At 35.8% G+C, this 20,250-nt stretch overlaps 1 long non-coding RNA gene across 4 annotated transcripts in view; it reads left to right on the top strand.

The window, feature by feature from the left end:
* The window catches only part of LOC147356952 (uncharacterized), a 785,341-nt gene that overhangs the window by 600,776 nt on the left and 164,315 nt on the right, over positions 1 to 20,250 (top strand). The window lies entirely within an intron of this gene.

Raw genomic sequence — 20,250 nt, 5'->3', positions numbered from 1 at the left:
TTTTAAAGCCATTCAAAAATATATTCCTTAATAATTCTATCCCAGATTCCTTACACTGGAGTTTTTAGTAAAAAATATAAAGAAAATAAAATATAACCAATGTTTTAATATTATATATGTTTTTACTTTAAACATTTTAAATTATCCAGAACAGAAACCATTTAGTTAATGTTTTTAGAATACTTTGTAATTTAATACTACTAACTCTACTAGCCTTATCGGTCCAAACACACACAGATGCACACATTTATTTGATGGGCAAAAGGTTCTCCTAATGGGTAAATTATCAACTTTTTTGATATTAAGTAAAATTATATACTTGATAATGGAATGGTAAGAAAATTGGCCTTCTACGTATAAAAAATCATTTATATCTACTTCATGTTGACATTTTACTTTACAATAATCTCTGCTTCACTCTGCATTCATATTGTTTTTGTTCAGAATAGAAAATGTAATCTTTCTACAACTTGATTAAAAATTATCTCAATGGCTCAGTGGTAAAAAAAAAAAAAAATCCACTTGTGATATAGGAGATGCAGATTCGATCCCTTGATCAGAAAGATTCCCTGGAGAAGGAAATAGCAACCCACTCCAGTATTCTTGCCTGGAGAATCCCATGAACAGAGGAGCCTGTCAGCCTGACCCCTCCATGGGGTCACAGAGAGTCTGACATGACTGAGCAACTGAGTATGAATCCAGACTAAAGTTTGAGATGTAAGTACAGCACATAAGCACCCATGACAGTACAAGAAAATAAATAAACAAATGATGAATTACAAAGTAGTTCTAGGAAACTGAAAGCAAGGGGGGTCATAAATTAAAAGCAAGTCTGCTGAAATGTACCAGAAGAACATTACCAATCTCTGGTACAATATATGGTTGAATTCATTTGTATGGTAAGGAAATCTTGAAAACAAAATAAGTCAGTGAGTAAGAAATCATTAAACCCCAACAGATAACAAGTCTTCATAATAACATTTCACTTAGACGATTAGAGGTTTATTAATCAGAAAGGTAAAACGACAGTATTATTGGATTTAGGGCTACTGATCACATCTGCAGGAAAGAATGAAGACTTTTCTGAAAAGGAGTTGTAAGCAATAAATAAGAAGTAGTGAAAGCTAGTACGTTGCTGGCTCAGTTGCCAAAATCCTGGCAAACAGCTTTAAATCCCTGCGTTCATGCATGCTAAGTCACTTCAGTCGTATTCGACTCTGTGTGATGCTATAGAATGTAGCATGCCAGGCTCCTCTGTCCATGGAATTTTCCAGGCAAGAATACTGGAGTGAGTTGCCATGCCCTCCTCCAGGGAATCTTTATGACCCAGGGATTGAACCTGCATGTTTTATGTCTCCTGTACTGGCACACAAATACTTTACTAGCACCGCCTGGGATGCCTCTTAAACCTCTAGGTCAGGGGGAAAAAGATTCTCTGGGGGTTATTTAATCAGACAAAGAGAAAATACATAAAATCAGCCATCACCTCCCTCTCCTTACTCGAGAATCTTCTTGTGGTAAGTTTCAGTGAAGTACACAGAAATTCCATTTGAGGTTAATATCAATTTACAGCCAAGCTAAATGTTTCATACTGAAGATGAGATCTTTCTCCAACTTCTAATGTAAGATTACAAAATAAATATTTAAAAACAAACAAAGAAACAGAAAATATATAACATGCATTATAAGAGCAGACCACCATTAAAAGAACAAATAAAAAATTCAGAAGGCAAAAGAGCAGAAAGTAAACATAGGTAAAATTTAAAGCATAAATAGAAAGAAGAAATTTGAATTCTTCAGAGAGTAAGGAAAATATTATGGAAAATTAAAATAATTTTTTAAAAACTTAGTCAAATCTAAAGGTTGCTAATCTATATGCCATAATACATTTAATCTAAGACTCCACTGGTTGGAAAACGCACTGTTGTATTAAGAAAACATTTAAAATGTTAGCAGGTGAATTATCACAGAATGTTGATTATAAGATACATTTGCATGTTAGATGCTAAAATCTGAAAAGAATGATAAGGTCCAAGAAATTATTTTTGTATCAACTACATAGAGAAAAAGGAAAGAAAAAAATGGAGAAAATAATTAAATAAAAGCATACACAAGAATGTTTCTAGAATGGAAATGACATTTCAAATTCAAAGACACCAACAAGGTCCTAGCTCTACAAAATTTGAACGATATACTATAATTCAAATATGTGATATTCTAAAATACTGAATGTACTGGTACTCTGAAGCCCCCATAGTGTATGGCATAAACAGGCTGTTTAAAACAAGACAAATTTTCTTGCAGTTCTAAAGACCAATATTCAAAAGCACAGTGTTGGTGAGGCCAGATTCCTTCTGGAGGCCCTAGGGGAGAATCCTTCCTTGCTCCACCCTCTGGTGGCTCCTGGTGTTCCGAGGTTTGTATCAACATAATTCAGACCTCTTCCTCCATCTTCACATGGCTTCTTTTTCTGTGTGTGTCTGTGTCTTTGTACTCTTCTGTTTCTTATAAGGATACTGGTGATAAATTTACTGGTCACCTTTCTCCAGCATGATTTAATCATGACATTTCTAAATTGTATCTTCAAAAACCCTTATTCCAAATGAGGTCACATTCAAAGGGTCCAGGTGTTTAGATTTTGGCCTATTTTTTTTGATGACACAATTCAGTCTACCACAATAATAAATAGTGATTATTAAGGGTTGGCAATAACATGAATTATTTTTCCCTTTATGCTTAAATTTTGTAATAGCCCATAATGAATACATATTGCTTATATATAAAGAAAAAAAAGGAATTTGGGGTTTTTAACTATATATTCATACTGACAATGTGCATAAATACACAATTAAGATTTAGAAGTTAAATAGCTTATAGTCATTAAATATATACCATAGCCCTAATAAAAGTTTTACAAAGTTGCTACCAACTACTTTTATGAGTTGAGTTGTTGTGTTAATTGCTCAGTCAGGTCCAACTCTTTGCAACCCCATCTATGTAGCCACCCGGGCTCCTCTGTCCATGGGATTTTCCAGGCAAGAATACTAGAGTGGATGGAAGTGGAAGATCCCTTCTCCAGGGGATCTTCCCTACCCAAGGATCGAACACAAGTCTCCTGCCTTACAGGCAGATTCTTTACTATCTGAGCCACCAGGGAAGCCGCCACTTCTATGCTATCATATCAGAAATATTATGACCTCTTTGCAATGGAAAATTCTAAAAATAATTGCAAAATTACTATGCAGAAATATTTACATGCCATAATATAAAATCAATGTTTTTGAAAAATGACCTTAAATGATATTACCTTAAGATAGTTATAGCACAGTGCTATAAGAAAGAATCACTTGTGTATTTGAAAAATAGTATGGAAAAATAACATATTATTATTAAAATAAAGATTTTTAAGTTTTATATTATTACTATAGTTATATAACAATATATTTGAATATAAATAGTCCATTTAACTAATGCTGTCAGTTGCTAAATTCTTCATAATAATCCAGTAAACATTTATTAAGTATATGAACAGTAATATCTATTAATGTTATTTTCACTCCACATAAATACTGTTTATTTTTATCATATCTTATTATTCCTTGAATTTTAAGTTTAAAAATTACAGAAATTTATAGTGTTCGAGTATGTTTGTCCTGGTAATCAATGAATATGTACATGATTCAATAGCTTTCAAATTAAAAAATATGTGAAAATATCTTAAATTCTTATTTGTTTTAGTAGCAGGATCTCAGAAACTACTTATATTTAATTATTCTCCAGGTCAGAATACTGAAGTAGGTAGCCATTCCCTTCTCAACACAATGAGTGGGAAATTAATGAAAGCCCAGAGCTCTTTTCTAATTTTAACTCCATACCTTCAAAGAACATGTTTGCAGTGATATTTAAGTGTATTAAGGACAATGTTGTTTTTAACTTAGGAAGATATCAATTACAGTTTATTAAAGCCAATGTTTTGGAATGTGAAGTCAAGCAGGCCTTAGAAAGCATCACTATGAACAAAGCTAGTGGAGGTGATGGAATTCCAGTTGAGCTATTCCAAATCCTGAAAGATGATGCTGTGAAAGTGCTGCACTCAATATGCCAGCAAATTTGGAAAACTCAGCAGTGGCCACAGCACTGGAAAAGGTCAGTTTTCATTCCAATCCCAAAGAAAGGCAATGCCAAAGAATGCTCAAACTACTACATAATTGCACTCATCTCACACACTAGTAAAGTAATGCTCAAAATTCTCCAAGCCAGGCTTCAGCAATATGTGAACTGTGAACTTCCTGATGTTCAAGCTGGTTTTAGAAAAGGCAGAGGAACCAGAGATCAAATTGCCAACATCCGCTGGATCATAGAAAAAGCAAGAGAGTTCCAGAAAAACATCTATTTCTGCTTTATTGACTATGCCAAAGCCTTTGACTGTGTGGATCACAATAAACTGTGGAAAATTCTGAAAGAGATGGGAATACCAGACCACCTGATCTGCCTCTTGAGAAATTTGTATGCAGGTCAGGAAGCAACAGTTAGAACTGGACATGGAACAACAGACTGGTTCCAAATAGGAAAAGGAGTTCATCAAGGCTTTATATTGTCACCCTGCTTATTTAACTTATATGCAGAGTACATCATGAGAAATGCTGGACTGGAAGAAACACAAACTGGAATCAAGATTGCCAGGAGAAATATCAATAACTTCCGATATGCAGATGACACCACCCTTATGGCAGAAAGTGAAGAGAAACTCAAAAGCCTCTTGATGAAAGTGAAAGTGGAGAGTGAAAAAGTTGGCTTAAAGCTCAACATTCAGAAAACGAAGATCATGGCATCCAGTCCCATCACTTCATGGGAAATAGATGGGGAAACAGTGGAAACAGTGTCAGACTTTATTTTTCTGGGCTCCAAAATCACTACAGATGGTGACTGCAGCCATGAAATTAGAAGACGCTTACTCCTTGGAAGGAAAGTTATGACCAACCTAGATAGCATATTCAAAAGCAGAGACATTACTTTGCCAACAAAGGTTCATCTAGTCCAGGCTATGGTTTTTCCAGTGGTCATGTATGGATGTGAGAGTTGAACTGTGAAGGCTGAGCAGCGAAGAATTGATGCTTTTGAACTGTGGTGTTGGAGAAGACTCTTGAGAGTCCCTTGGATTGCAAGGAGATCCAACCAGTCCATTCTGAAGGAGATCACCCCTGGGATTTCTTTGGAAGGAATGATGCTGAAGCTGAAACTCCAGTACTTTGGCCACCTCTTGCCAAGAGTTGACTCATTGGAAAAGACTCTGATGCTGGGAGGGATTGGGGGCAGGAGGAGAAGGGGACGACAGAGGATGAGATGGCTGGATGGCAGCACTGACTCGATGGACGTGGGTCTGGGTGAACTCTGGGAGTTGGTGATGGACAGGGAGGCCTGGTGTGCTGCGATTCATGGGGTCGCAAAGAGTCGGACACGACTGAGTGACTGATCTGATCTGAAAGCCAATGTTTTTACCTTTGGTTCTACATTTTATGTGTTTTCTAGGAATATCGTCTTTCTCCTCAAAGGCATAGATTCTGAGATATACTTTCCAAGTATTAGGAGAAGGGATCCAGTGCCAGATCAGATATCAGGGTGCACCTTCTAGTGAAGATCCTAAAAATCTCAGAAGGAGAAATAGGGCAGCTCTAGAAAGTGAGGGGACAGCAGGAATGCAAAGAAGGAGCAGAAGGGGATTGGACAGCCACTCGGGAAGAACACACGGTATAAAGGGCTTTTGGTAAGAAACCTTAGAGGACTTGACAAGACACCCATTGAAAGCAAATTGCAGAGCAGAAAAAAGAATGTGCCCTGACACATAGAAGAGAATGGCACTTATAAGAAGGAATGCAGGAACATGACTAAGAATGGGAGGAATTTTTTAAGAGGGGTTATTAAAGGTCAAAAGATCCTGCAATTGTCAAACCCTGAGAAAATGCAAAATGATAAGAGAGGATAGAAGGATGCAGAAGTAGACATGAGATCAAGAAAACTTACCTGAGTTAAAATTTGGGCTATCTGTGATAACAGGATATGATCTAGGAAGACAAAGCACTGAAATTCATAGAAATTAAATATATATAATATTTGCCATCTTAAATTCAATCCATCTGCTTTATATGTATAGAAAATGATACAGTTGTGCATAGGTAAATTTTTCCTTGAAAATAATTTTTTAAATAAAATTTAGTTAAAAACAAAATTGAGAAAGGAGTACATCAAGGCTGTATATTGTCATTTTGTTTATTTAACTTATATGTAGAGTACATCATGTGAAATTTCAGACTGGATGAAACACAAGCTGGAATCTAGATTGCCAGGAGAAATATCAAAAACCTCAGATATGCAGATGACACCACACTTATGGCAGAAAGCAAAGAGGAACTAAATAACTCTTGATGAAAGTGAAAGAGGAGAGCGAAAAAGCTGGCTTAAAACTCAACATTCAAAAGACAAAGATCATGGCATCTGGTCCCATAATTTCATGACAAATAGATGGGAAACAATGGAAACAGTGAGAGGCTTTATTTTCTTGGGCTTCAAAATCACTGCAGATGGTGACTGCAGCCATGAAATTAAAAGACTCTTGCTCCTTGGAAGAAAAGCTATGTCCAGCCTAGACAGCATATTAAAAAGCAGAGACATTACTTTGCCAACAAATGTCTGTGTAGTCAAAGCTATGGTTTTTCTAGTAGTCATGTATAAATGTGCGAGTTGAACATAAAGAAAGCTGAACACCAAAGAATTGATGCTTTTGAACTATGTTATTGGAGAAGATTCTTGAGAGTCCCTTGAACTGCAAGGAGATCAAACCACTCAATCCTAAAAGAAATCAGCCCTGAATATTAATTGGAAGGACTGGTGCTGAAGATGAAGCTCCAAAACTTTGTGAAGAGTATTGGATGTGAAGAGCTAACTCATTGAAAAAGACCCTGATGCTGGGAACAATTGAAGGCAGGAGAAGGGGATGACAGAGGATGAGATAGTTGGATGGTATCACTGACTCAATGGATATGAGTTTGAGCAAGCTCCAGGAGTTGGTGATGGACAGGGAAGTCAGGCGTGCTGCAGTCCATCGGATCACAAAGAGTAGTACATTACTGACCCAGTGAACTGAACTAAAAAACCAAATCCTGTCAAACATATTAATCAGTGTTATTTAGCTATTTTGGCTTCTTGAATACTTTTGAAAATATACTGAAAGGTACAATGTTCTCTCCAGAAAAAAGGAAAAAAATATTTTTAACATGTGCCAAATATTTTGGTTTACTTTATTGTCTTGGAATTTATATTTCACAGAGAATGACTATAAAATAAATATGCAGTGTCTTTCATTATATTTATATGCAAAAATCAATAACTATTTCTGAAAAACATGCAATACATATAAAGGTCACAAATAGAATTTCTAAAAGATGCCTTAAATTTACTAAAAAGTAATTTTTAACAGCAAAACTAAGATTAGTTTTAGTAATAGCTTGAAATTTGAAGAGATATCTGCTTTAGCAATTTGCATATAATCTGGGTCTTTACTCAATTTGTATGATTTATTTTCATGACAGAAAATGCTCATCTCAAAATGGATATATAGTAGTACCCAGAATTAGATATTGCATGACATGCTTTAAGAAGCAAAGGAAGATTTGTGTCTATCAAGACAGGAATTCATCAAAATTCTTTACAATTTCATCAACTAAATGAAACCACATTGTATCAAGTTGAGGATGACAAAGCCTGTATTTGTCAGCATTTGAATGACTATGAATGAACATTTAAATTTGGAGGCTATCTGAGTGTGTCATTTGCCTACATTTTATCTTATTCCTATTGTTTAATATTCAGTTCAGTTCAGTTGAGTCACTTAGTCATGTCCGACTCTTTGTGACCCCATGAATTGCAGCACACCAGGCCTCCCTGTCCATCACCAACTCCCGGAGTTCACTCAAACTCACGTACATTGAGTCAGTGATGCCATCCAACCATCTCATCCTCTGTCGTCCCCTTCTCCTCCTGCCCCCAATCCCTCCCAGCATCAGAGTCTTTTCCAACAAGTCAACTCTTCGAATGAGGTGGCCAAAGTACTAGAGTTTAAGCTTTAGCATCAGTCCTTCCAAAGAACACCCAGGACTGATCTTCTTTAGGATGGACTGGTTGGATCTCCTTGCAGTCCAAGGGACTCTCAAGAGTCTTCTCCAACACCACAGTTCAAAAGCATCAATTATTTGGTACTCAAATTTCTTCACAGTCCAACTCTCACATCCATGCATGACTACTGGAAAAACCATAGCCTTGACTAGACAGTCTATTAACCTTTTGTTATTCTTCTCAAAAGTTTTTAAAAGTGCATTGCATCATTTCCAGGAGTCTAAAGATGTTTGCTCGTTATGAAAATGGCAAAACTTTGTAATGCTTTTCTGAAATCTGTGTAGCATCTACCTCTTACAGTAAAAAAGTTTTCTTAATGTTCTTCAGTGTTAAAATTTTCCCACAACCTAATTTCTCTTCTTCTTTCTGCCTAGAACTAGCATTTCCCAGTCTGTTGTGTAATTAAGAATAGCCATGGTGCTGAGTTCTAGCCAATGGGGCATGTACACTGATGTCATGTGAATTCTTTCCAGTCCACCTCCTAACAAGTCCCACATATGTTCCATTATGTTATTTCTTCTTCTGGGTAACTGTAATGCACATTATTCTAGCAAAGACTTGAAGCTGTGTGTTGAGGGCAGTGGCAGAGCCCTGGTCAGCCTGTATCCCTGAATGATTAAACATACAAGGATGCTCCCCCAACCTTTTCACCTGCCCAGTGTTGCTGCAAGAGAAGGAAATTATTATCATGTTGAGAAAAGCCTGTAAATATCTTGATAACTTCTTATTTTAGATATGCTAAATGCTGTAAAAATGTGAACATAGAGATGAGTTTTTGACAAAAACATACCTCAGTGACTTTGTAGATTGGTGATGAAAAAATAGACAATGGATATTGGAAAGATAGAAATCAGTGTTATCCACTGACAAACATTTGGCAATATTATCATATGTGGCAAGTAAGAACCTATAACTTCTTGGAGTTGTTTGGGAAGATTCAGTATATTAATTTGTAGAACAACAAAGAGATGACCTGGGGTAAGGATAGGAGAAGTCTAGTTTAGAAGCAGAAGTGAAAAGGGACATTGCAGAATTTAGAACTGGTTTCAGAACTTAAGAGTGTAAAAGTGCTTTATGCGACAAAGCCATTGACACTTCTTAGTTTCAATTGCCTTTTGTGGGGCTGCCATTAATTTGAGGGGCAGAATATTATATGGATGTGGGAAGCAAAAAATTAAGGATTTATGAGATTTATGTTTACTAAAGAACTTTGACTATAGTCAGTGACCAATGAAACTAAATAAGAGAAAACAGGTCAAACACTTTCTAATAGTTGGAAGGATTTTTATGTGTAAAGGAAATTTGAGCTTGGATTAAGAAAGACTGAAATGCAGTCTGAACTTGAAGTAGTGGAAAATATCTTGTGAAATACATACAATATCCTAGGAGTTATACTCTCCAACAAATTTTATAAGTGGCCTTTTTTTGACACCAAAACAGTAGAAAAGTAAGTGTCTCTTAGCAAAAAACAATCCGACATTGATTTTGTTGTGTCTCTAAAAGGGAATCTATGGAGTTCAGAGGGCAAAGCTTGTGCAGTCAAACCCAGCATCACATCTGTAGTTATGCGTCATGGGGATGGGACAATAATCCAGATGTTTCAGAATTCAGTGCAACTTTTTAACTTGGATCTTTCATCATCCCTGTCAGTATATATTAGATTTACTCTGTTTCTTCTTATATCTTCTTTCACAGCTTCTGCTCTTCTGAACTATCTGGCTCTCTTACTCTACTGTTTTCTAGGGCAAGTGGATGCAATCTGAAATAAAGTCAGGGCTAAAATCAAATACAGTGTAAAGTAAACTATAATATAAAAGTAAATCAAACCAAATTTGATTCTTAAATTTCAGAATTACTTTTATTACACTTGTATTGTTATATAGTTTAATTCTCAGCTTCCCAGAATTTGCATTGTAATTCAAAAGCAATGATTTTTAGCTTTCTCGAATGTTCAGTGGCTCCTCCAGGTCCTATAAATCACAAACAAAATACTAAGTAAGTATATATTTAGCATTGTTATATGTATTTAGTAACAGCATCATTAAAGAAATCCTTACAGCCTCATGGAACATTAGTGTGATCCCTTATTCAGCAGCCAACAGAGGAACTCTTTTCTCTGCAATCAACCATTAGTAAATGCTCATATATTGGTATTGGTATTTGAAAAATACAATGAAATGGTATTTTTTTGCATCCTGTAAAATGTCATTGTTGGCTATTTCATCATGTAGCTCTAAGCACATCTTGAATGCTCAAGAATATTTGAAAGTGATTATTCACATATTTTAAATACATCCAGATAAAATATCTTGCTTGTACTACTGCCATATGACAATTTTATGATAAATTACTTGATTATGCAAATATTTGAGATTACAAAAAATAATATCAAAGTGGAATTTGATGACATCACTTTTCCAACACAGTTCCATACAGTCCAAGCTGTGATTTTTCCAATAGTCATGTATGAATGTGAGAGTTGAACCATAAAGAAGAATGAGCACCGAAGAATTGATGCTTTAGAACTGTGGCACTGGAGAAGACTCTTGAGAGTCCCTTGGGCTGAAAGGAGATCAAACCAGTCAATCTTGAAGGAAATCAAGATTTCCTCGCAAGGAATACTCATTGCAAGGACTGATGCTGAAGCTGAAGCTCCAATATTTAGAACACCTGAGCAATGCATCGGCTCTAGAAAAGACCCTGATGTTGGGAAAGATTGAGGGCAAAAGAAGAGGGGGGCAAAGGATGAAATGGTTAGATACTTTATCAACTAAATGAATATGAATCAGAGCAAACTCTGGGAGATAGTGAAGGATAGGGGAGCCTGGTATGCTGCAATACATGGGGTTGCAAAGAGTCAGGCATGACTTAGCGTCACAACAGCAACAGACTTTGTTTAGCTGTTTATTCTTTCAGTGTCCAAGGTTAAATTTGAAAAAGAAACTGAAGGCTAAATTTTGGTTAAATACTGAGGCAAAAGCTGATTGTCACTCTTACTTCCTTATTTGTATCTCAATTTTTACTTTTAATCTCACCTTCTGCTTTCCCTTAAAACTTTTATTAGTTAAAAAAATTTTTTTTTCATACTACCTTTTGATAAATATCTTTTGGTTTTTACATATTTTAGCATGTAAAAATAAAAATTTTATAATGTATAAAATTTAGCATCATCAGTTATAAACCATATTTTTGATAGGTCACACCATATAAAACTTGTCAGCATGATACACTATGGCACATGTATGTGGAAGAGCTTTTGTTGTAGTCCTGGTGGGCATGACAGCTATTGTTGTACTTTCTCATAAAAAACCATTATGAACAAATCCGTAAATGCAAGTCAATTTCCAATAGAGATATTTATTAGAAAGTTTAAAATTTCTTGTAATCTTTTGTCCCCCCCCCCCCCCCCCCCAGTTTTCTTATGTTCTTAATTTTCTTGTTTACAACTGCATGGTATAGACAAAGTGATGAGTTTGTTGAGTTAGATAGGCATTTTGTCTCTATTGTGAGTGCAGTGCAAAGTATATGCAATTATTGGTCATAAGTGATAGGCTTATAAAAATCAACCTCTGAAAAAAAGTATGAATGCATTATACTAAATAGATAACATTAATCCTAATGGAAATTACAAATTTATAAGCAAAATATATGGAGTTAGAAACTACAGCAGACTATGTTATCATTTTAATGGTAAAAGCAGTGATGTGGGAAGTAGGAGCTCTAGAGAAGGAAGACAATTCCTGTAAACTTCTACTGTGAACTTACTCTTTGTCTGACATTAGGTTTTTCATGCACATTATTTCCTCAGCTGCTAATTTTTCTCTAGTCCCAAGAGTTCTTTGCATACATTTGTCCATTAATAGCTAATTAAAATGGCTTGTTCACACTGAAAGAAATATTAAAGGAATAAAAATTTTCTTCAAGGAATTTCTCCATGCTGAATATGAATTAGATAAAACTTGAAATAATATATCATCAAAAAGCATAGGTTCATTTGCTTAAGTAAAAAGGAAAAAGTAATTTTGGATATCAACAATATGAGTTATTCTCTGTTCTCTGTGTGACTTTTCTCAATCCCCTGGTCCTCTGTTTTGTTTTATTCATTTGTACAATAATTTTGAATTCAGCTGGCCATTTATTCTCTTACCAGCCTATTTATTAAGTAATATATATTGATATTGTTATTTTCATTTGAATATTTCAGCATTGCTCATTGTTTGTTCTTCATATTTCACATGGCACCTAAACATGACAAAACTTTAACAAAATTTTTTGAATAAATCAGTGTAATGCCATCACACATGTACAATTAAGTACAGTTCAGAACATTACTAAAATAATACCCCAAACAACAGAGCTATCTATAAATCAGGAATTCTATTTGCTTAATATTTTTAAAATTATGTATAGAAGAGTCTTATGGACTCTGTGGGAGAGGGAGAGGGTGGGAAGATTTGAGAGAATGGCATTGAAACATGTAAAATATCATGTATGAAATGAGATGCCAGTCCAGGTTTGATGCACGATACTGGATGCTTGGGGCTGGTGCACTGGGACGACCCAGTGGGATGGTATGGGGAGGGAGGAGGGAGGAGGGTTCAGGATGAGGAACACATGTATACCTGTGGTGGATTCATTTTGATATTTGGCAAAACTAATACAATTATGTAAAGTTTAAAAATTAAATAAAATTAAAAAAATTATTCATAAAATAAGTCTGTTATTTGATAACCAAACTGATCATGTGGCTCACAGCATTGTCTAACTCAGTGAAACTATAAGCCATGCCATGTAGGGCCACCCAAGAAAGATGGGCCATGGTGGAGAGTTCTGACAAAATGTGGTCCACTGAAGAAGGGAATGGCAAACCACTTCATTAGTCTTGCCTTGAGAAGCCCATGAACAGTATGAAAAGGCAAAAATATATGACACCGGAAGATGAACTCCTCAGGTTGATAGGTGCCCAATATGCTACTGGAGATCAGTGGAGAAATAACTCCAGGAAGAATGAATGCTATGCTAAGTCACTTCAGTCGTGTCTGACTCTGTGCGACCCCATAGACGGCAGCCCACCAGGCTCCACCATCCCTGGGATTCTCCAGGCAAGAACACTGGAGTGGATTGCCATTTCCTTCTCCAATGCACAAAAGTGAAAAGTGAAAGTGAAGTCACTCAGTCGTGTCCAACTCTTAGCAACCCCATGGATAGCAGCCTAACAGACCCCTCCGTCCATGGGATTTTCCAAGCAAGAGTACTGGAGTGGGGTGCCATTGCCTTCTCCTAAAGAATGAATAGATGGATCCAAAGCAAAAACAACACCCAGTTGTGGATGGGACTGGTAATGGAAGTCCAATGCTGTAAAGAACAATATTGCAAAGGACCAGGAATGTTAGGTCCATGAATCAAGGTAAATTGGAAGTGTTCAAACAGGAAATGACAAGAGTGAATGTCCATTTTAAGAATCAGTGAACTAAAATGGACTAGAATGAGTGAATTTAATTCAGATAACCATTATATTTACTACTGTGGGCAAGAATCCCTTAGAAGTAATGGAGCAGCCATCATAGTCAACAAAGAGTCCAAAATGCAGCACTTGGGTGCGATCTCAAAAATGACAGAATGATCTATGTTTGTTTCCAAGGGAACCAATTCAGTATCACAGTAATCCAAGTCTATGCCTCAATCGGTAATGCCGAAGATGCTGAAGTTGAAAGGTTCTATGATGACCTCCAAGACCTTCTAGTACTAACACTAATAAAAAGATGTCCTTTTCATCATAGGGGACTGGAATGCAAATGTAGGAAGTCAAGAGATGCCTGGAATAACAGGTAAGTTTGGCCTTGGAGTATAAGATGAAGCAGGGTGAAGGCTAACAGAGTTATGCCAAGAGAATGCACTGGTCATAGCAAACACCTTCTTCCAACAATGCAAGAGACGACGCTATATATGGACACGACCAGGTCATCAATACTGAAATCAGACTGATTATATTCTTTGCAGCCAAAGATGGAGAAATTCTATACAGTGAGCAAAAACAAGACTGGGATTTGACTGTGGCTCAGATCATGAACTCCTTTTTGCAAAATTCAGATTTAAATTGAAGAAAGTAGGGAAACTACTAGACCATTTAGGTATGACCTAAAGCAAATCCCTTATGATTATACAGTGGAAGTGACAAATAGATTCAAGGGATTAGATCTGATAGAGTGCCTGAAGAACTATGGATGGAGGTTCAAGACATTGTACAGGAAGCGGTGATCAAGACCATTCCCAAGAAAAAGAAATGCACAAATGCAAAATGGTTGTCTGAGGAGGTCTTGAGCTACCAAGGAAGCCCTGAGGAGGTTTTACATATAGTTGAGAAAAGCAGAGAATCTAAACGCAAAGCAGAAAAGGAATGATATACCCATCTGAATGCAGAGTACCAAAGAATAGCAAGGAGACATAAGGAAGCCTTCCTCAGTGATCAATGCAAAGAAATAGAGAAACAATGGAATGGGAAAGACTAGAGATCTCTTCAAGAAAATTAGAGATACCAAGCGAACATTTCATGAAAGGATGGGCTCAATAAAGGACAGGAATGGTATGAACCTAGCAGAGGCAGAAAATACTAAGAAGAGGTGGCAGGAATACACAGAAGAACTATTTTTTAAAAAATCTTAATGACCCAGATAACTACGATGGTGTGATCACTCACCTAGAGCCAGACATCCTGGAATGTGAAGTCAAGTGGGCCTTAGAAAGCATCACTATGAACAAAGGTAGTGGAGGTGATAGAATTCCAGTTGAGCTATTTCAAATCCTAAAAGATGATGCTGTTAAAGTGCTGCACTCAGTATGCCAGCAAAGTTGGAAAACTCAGCAGTTGTTACAGGACTGGAAAAGGTCAGTTTTCATTCCAATCCCAAAGAAAGGCAATGCCAAAGAATGCTCAAACTACTGCACAATTGTACTCATCTCACAAGCTAGTAAAGTAATGCTCAAAATTCTCCAAGCCAGGCTTCAATAGTACATGACCCAAGAACTTCCAGATGTTCAACCTGGATTTAGAAAAGGCAGATAAACTAGAGATCAAATTGCCAACATCTGTTGGATCATAGAGAAAGCAAGGGAGTTCCAGAAAAGCATATACTTCTGCCTGTTGACTACTCCAAGACCTTTGACTGTGTCGATCACAACTGTGGAAAATTCTTAAAGAGATGGGAGTATCAGACCACCTTACCTGCCTCCTGTGAAACCTGATGCAGATTAAGAAGTAACAGTTAGAACCAGACATGGAATAATGGACTGGTTCCAAACTGGGAAAGGAGTATATCAAGGCTATATTTTGTTACCCTGCTTATTTCATTTCTATGCAGCGTACATCATGCAAAATGCTGGGCTGGATGAAGTACAAGCTGGAATCAAGATTGCTGGGAGAAATATCAATAACCTCCGATTGCACTTGACACCCCCCTTATGGCATAAAGCAAAGAGGAATTAAAGAGTTTCTTGATGAAAGTGAAAAAAATCTGCCTTAATACTCAACATTCAAAAAACAAAGATCATGACATCTAGTCCTTCATCGCAAATAGATGGGGTAACAATGGAGACTGTGAGAGACTTTATTTTCTTGGGCTCCAAAATCACTGCAGATGATGAGTACAGCCATGAAATTAAAAGAAACTTACTCTTTATAAAGAAAGATATGACAAATCTAGACAGCATATTAAACAGTAGAGACACTACCTTCCCAACAAAGGTCCATTTAGTCAAAGCTATGGTTTTTCCAGTAGTCATGTATGGATATGAGAGTTGAATCATAAAGAAAGCTGAGCACCAAAAAATTGATGTTTTTGAACTGTGGTGTTGGAGAAGACTCTTGAGAGTCCTTTTGACAACATGGAGATCAAACTAGTCCATCATAAAGGAAATCAGTCCTAAATATTCATTGGAACAACTGATGCTGAAGCTCCAATCTTTTGGCCACTTGATCCAAAGAACTGATTCATTGGAAAAGAACCTGATACTGTGAAAGATTGAAAGCAGGGGGAGAAGGGGATAACAGAGGATGAAATGGTTGGAGAGCATCACCAACTTGATGGACATGATTTTGTGCAAGGAACCCTGTCATGCTGCAGTCCATGGGTTTGTAAAAAGTCGGACACAACTGTGTGACTGAATTGATCTGAATTTTGTTATTTCAAAGAAAATTTGTTATATAGCACCAAATAGTTGGAACCAAGATTGTAGTTTACCATATGGCTGTTAAGCCTCTACCAGACACTATTTTTAAAATTGAATCTAGAATCACATTTAAATGCAGTAGAAGCAAATAGAAATAGAAACCAAGTGGAAGCAGTGCATTAGGTGAATCAGTACTGTGGAAGGAAAAAAGAGGAAGCATTATTATTATTATTATTATTATTCCAGAATGTGTATGCAGTCCACAGTCCCATTAAAAGCACTCCATCAGGGATATGACTATCCTACAAGAAAATATTAAGCAGAGAGATAAATATACATGTATTACCTTAGTGGCTCAAGCTAGAAGACCCTATAGAAAGTAAAAGAGGGTGGTCCAAGAATGTGGGTATTTAAATCTGAGCAGCTTGGAAGACCCAGGAGAAAATTCTAATCTTTATATCCAGCCTTTGGCTAAATTGCAGTGTGAAACAGATTTATTTGGAGTGTCTTAAGCCATAAAGTTGGGCAACCTTTGTTAATCTCTGGAGAGGAAAATATTTTATTTTGAGCCTAGAAGATTAAAGATCAACCTGGGCCACCTGGGTTTGTAATAAGAACAAATAGCAGAAGCATGGTTAGTAAATATCATGGCATGGTGAAAGGGATGTTGCAAACATAGCTGTCTATAGATGTTATAATTTACAGATATCTTCTATTTTTTCTGAAAATATATTTAATTTATTCTTTTATTTTGAATAAATCTTCTTCCACTTCATCAGTACATTCCCAAGAAGTATAGAATAGTTAAAGTTGCATATGTAAAACTCAGGGATCTAATGCATTGTAAGTAACACAGTCAAAATCTCATAAATTTGACACAGAATTTTCTCTCCTAGATTTATTATTTTACAAATTAAAGTTATTTAAATGAATTAAATTGATATTATTAAATTAAATTGATATTATTAGTTTAACAATTTCTATTAGATTAGCTTGGAAGACTTTTAAAAAAATAATCACAGGATTTTCCATGAGATACACTAACTATATGAAATATTTGCAGAAAAACTACCAATTTTAAAGAACACTGTAGAGTCACGTTTGTTTTTCCTGTCTCCTTTTATACTAGTGATGCTTTATTTTTCTCTTTAAGGTCAAATTTCTCATTCTTATTGACAATTTAAAGTAAGTGTAAAGATGAAAATGAGATGCAATAAAAGTGCATTTTGACAATAGCAAATTGATAATGGGGTACCTTATGCTCATGGGAACCTGTCTGCTTTCTTGGGTTTGTATTTGGCTCCTACTCACTTCCATCCTTCCACATTTCCTTAGAAAATAAAATTTTTTTGTATTTTTAATTTTTATCTAAAATCAGTGCTACTGATTTGCCATGTTGAGATAAAAATATTTTAAATATATAATATAGAGATTTTAAAGTTGTTATACTAATTACTCACTGCAGCAGAAGAAAAACTGAAAAGTTTATAATTTAATCATAAGATGAGGGTCTTAAACATGTATATCTTTATGCACAAATTTGTTACAATTATTTATAAAATCAAATAAATTCTTAATCATTCAAATTCTCCCATATTTAATATCTCTAAAATTTCATTTAAGAAATATCTCATTGATCACCTATTTCTCTCTGTCTACATGTTAAATATACTAACCCCAACTAAAACTACCCTTCTTCATCAGTAGCTAAGAGGTTTTATTTTCCCCTAAAAATATTTCTATACTAATCACCCTCTTTTTATTCACAGCCCAATTCCTTCTACCTTTGCACCTTATTCTAAAAATTCAATTCAACCTATCTCTTACAGAAATCATTCCATAAGCTCCAATAAATTACTTCTTTACTTCTCTTAGTCAGCCTACTAATTATTATCTCTGTTTCCCTATTCTCAAATGGAAATGATATGTTTTCTACATTCTAATATATAGCTTAACCATCTATGTTATTGATTACAGTGTCTCCTATTTGTGACATAACTTCACATAGATCATAAAAACTATATATAGGTTATTTAACTATATATCTGATAAAATCATATAGCTCTGATTGTAAGAAAACTCTATTCAAATGACTTTAACCAGAAGAAACTGAAAGAGTAGTAAATGAGTTTGATGTTATCAGAAAGCCAGATTTCTTGTGTCTATGTTTCTGCATATTTAGCAGGTCAACTTCATGATTATAATCACATCAGATATCTGCTGTACCTTGATCTTTGTACTATCATAGCAAGAAGTTGAAAGTATCCTTTTCCTTATGAGGGTTTAGTTTTTTTGTTTCTTGAAGGGAAGAATGCTTCAGGGACATCTGCATGTACCTTTATTGGCAGATTTGGGTCACATGCTTGCCCTTAGCTGAAAGGAAATTTCATTTGTTTGGCTGTCCATTTTCCTATATTTTTTTTCCTCTTTTTTTTTTTTTTTTTGTGCATTCTCTTTAATCAAGAAAGTAGTGGTTACTGAGGACTCACGGTTGGCCCTGGGTATCCATGCTACAATGTTGACTGTAGCATTTAGCTACATACAACTTCATAATCCATCATCAACCTATTTTTTCATATTCTGTCTCAGTGATTTTCAGCTAGGGATGATACTGCCTCCTTGAATGATATTTGGAAATTGGTGGGGGTGTTTCTGATTGTTAACAACTGAGTATTACTACTGAAAAGTAGAAGATGAATGCCAGAAAAGTGGAAAATCTGTATTGTGTGAGGCAGTGTCAAATGTCAAACAATGATATTCCAACCAATTGGTGGTGGTGGTGGCAAGAATATACAATGGAGAAAAGACAATCTCTTTAACAAGTGGTGCTAGGAAAACTGGTCAACCACTTGTAGAAGAATGAAACTAGAACACTTTCTAACACCATACACAAAAAGAAACTCAAAATGGATTAAAGATCTAAATGTAAGACCAGAAACTATAAAACTCTTAGAGGAAAACATTGGCAGAACACTCTCCAACATAAATCACAGCAGGATCCTCTATAACCCACCTCCCAGAATATTGGAAATAAAAGCAAAAATAAACAAATGGGACCTAATTAAAATTAAAAGCTTCTGCACAACAAAGGAAACTATAATCAAGGTGAAAAGACAGCCTTCAGAATGAGAGAAAATAATAGCAAATAAAGCAAATGACAAAGAATTAATCTCAAAAATATACAAGCAACTCCTGCAGCTCAATTCCAGAAAAATAAAAGATGCAATCAAAAAGTGGGCCAAAGAACTAAACAGACATTTCTCCAAAGAAGACATACAGATGGCTAACAAACACATGAAAAGATGCTCCACATCACTCATTATCAGAGAAATGCAAATCAAAACCATAATGAGGTATTATTTCACACCAGTCAGAATGGCTGCGATCCAAAAGTTTACAAGCAATAAATGCTGGAGAGGGTGTGGAGAAAAGGGAACCCTCTTACACTGTTGGTGGGAATGCAAACTAGTACAGCCACTATGGAGAACAGTGTGGAGATTCCTTAAAAAACTGGAAATAGAACTGCCTTATGATCCAGCAATCCCACTGCTGGGCATACACACTGAGGAAACCAGAATTGAAAGAGACACGTGTACCCCAATGTTCATCGCAGCACTGTTTATAATAGCCAGGACATGGAAGCAACCTAGATGTCCATCAGCAGATGAATGGATAAGAAAGCTGTGGTACATATACATAATGGAGTATTACTCAGCCATTAAAAAGAATACATCTGAATCAGTTCTAATGAGGTAGATGAAACTGGAGTCTATTATACAGAGTCAAGTAAACCAGAAAGAAAAACACCAATACAGTATACTAATGCATATATATGGCATTTAGAAAGAAGGTAATGGTAACCCTGTATGTGAGACAGCAAAACAGACATAGATTATAGAACAGTCTTTTGGATGC

The sequence above is a fragment of the Bos grunniens genome, chromosome 16 (genome assembly GCF_055505025.1).
Source record: "Bos grunniens cultivar Pamir isolate PY7600 chromosome 16, Bosgru_T2T1.0, whole genome shotgun sequence".
Classification (NCBI taxonomy): Eukaryota; Metazoa; Chordata; class Mammalia; order Artiodactyla; family Bovidae; genus Bos; species Bos grunniens.
This window is presented reverse-complemented; position numbering and strand designations above follow the sequence as displayed.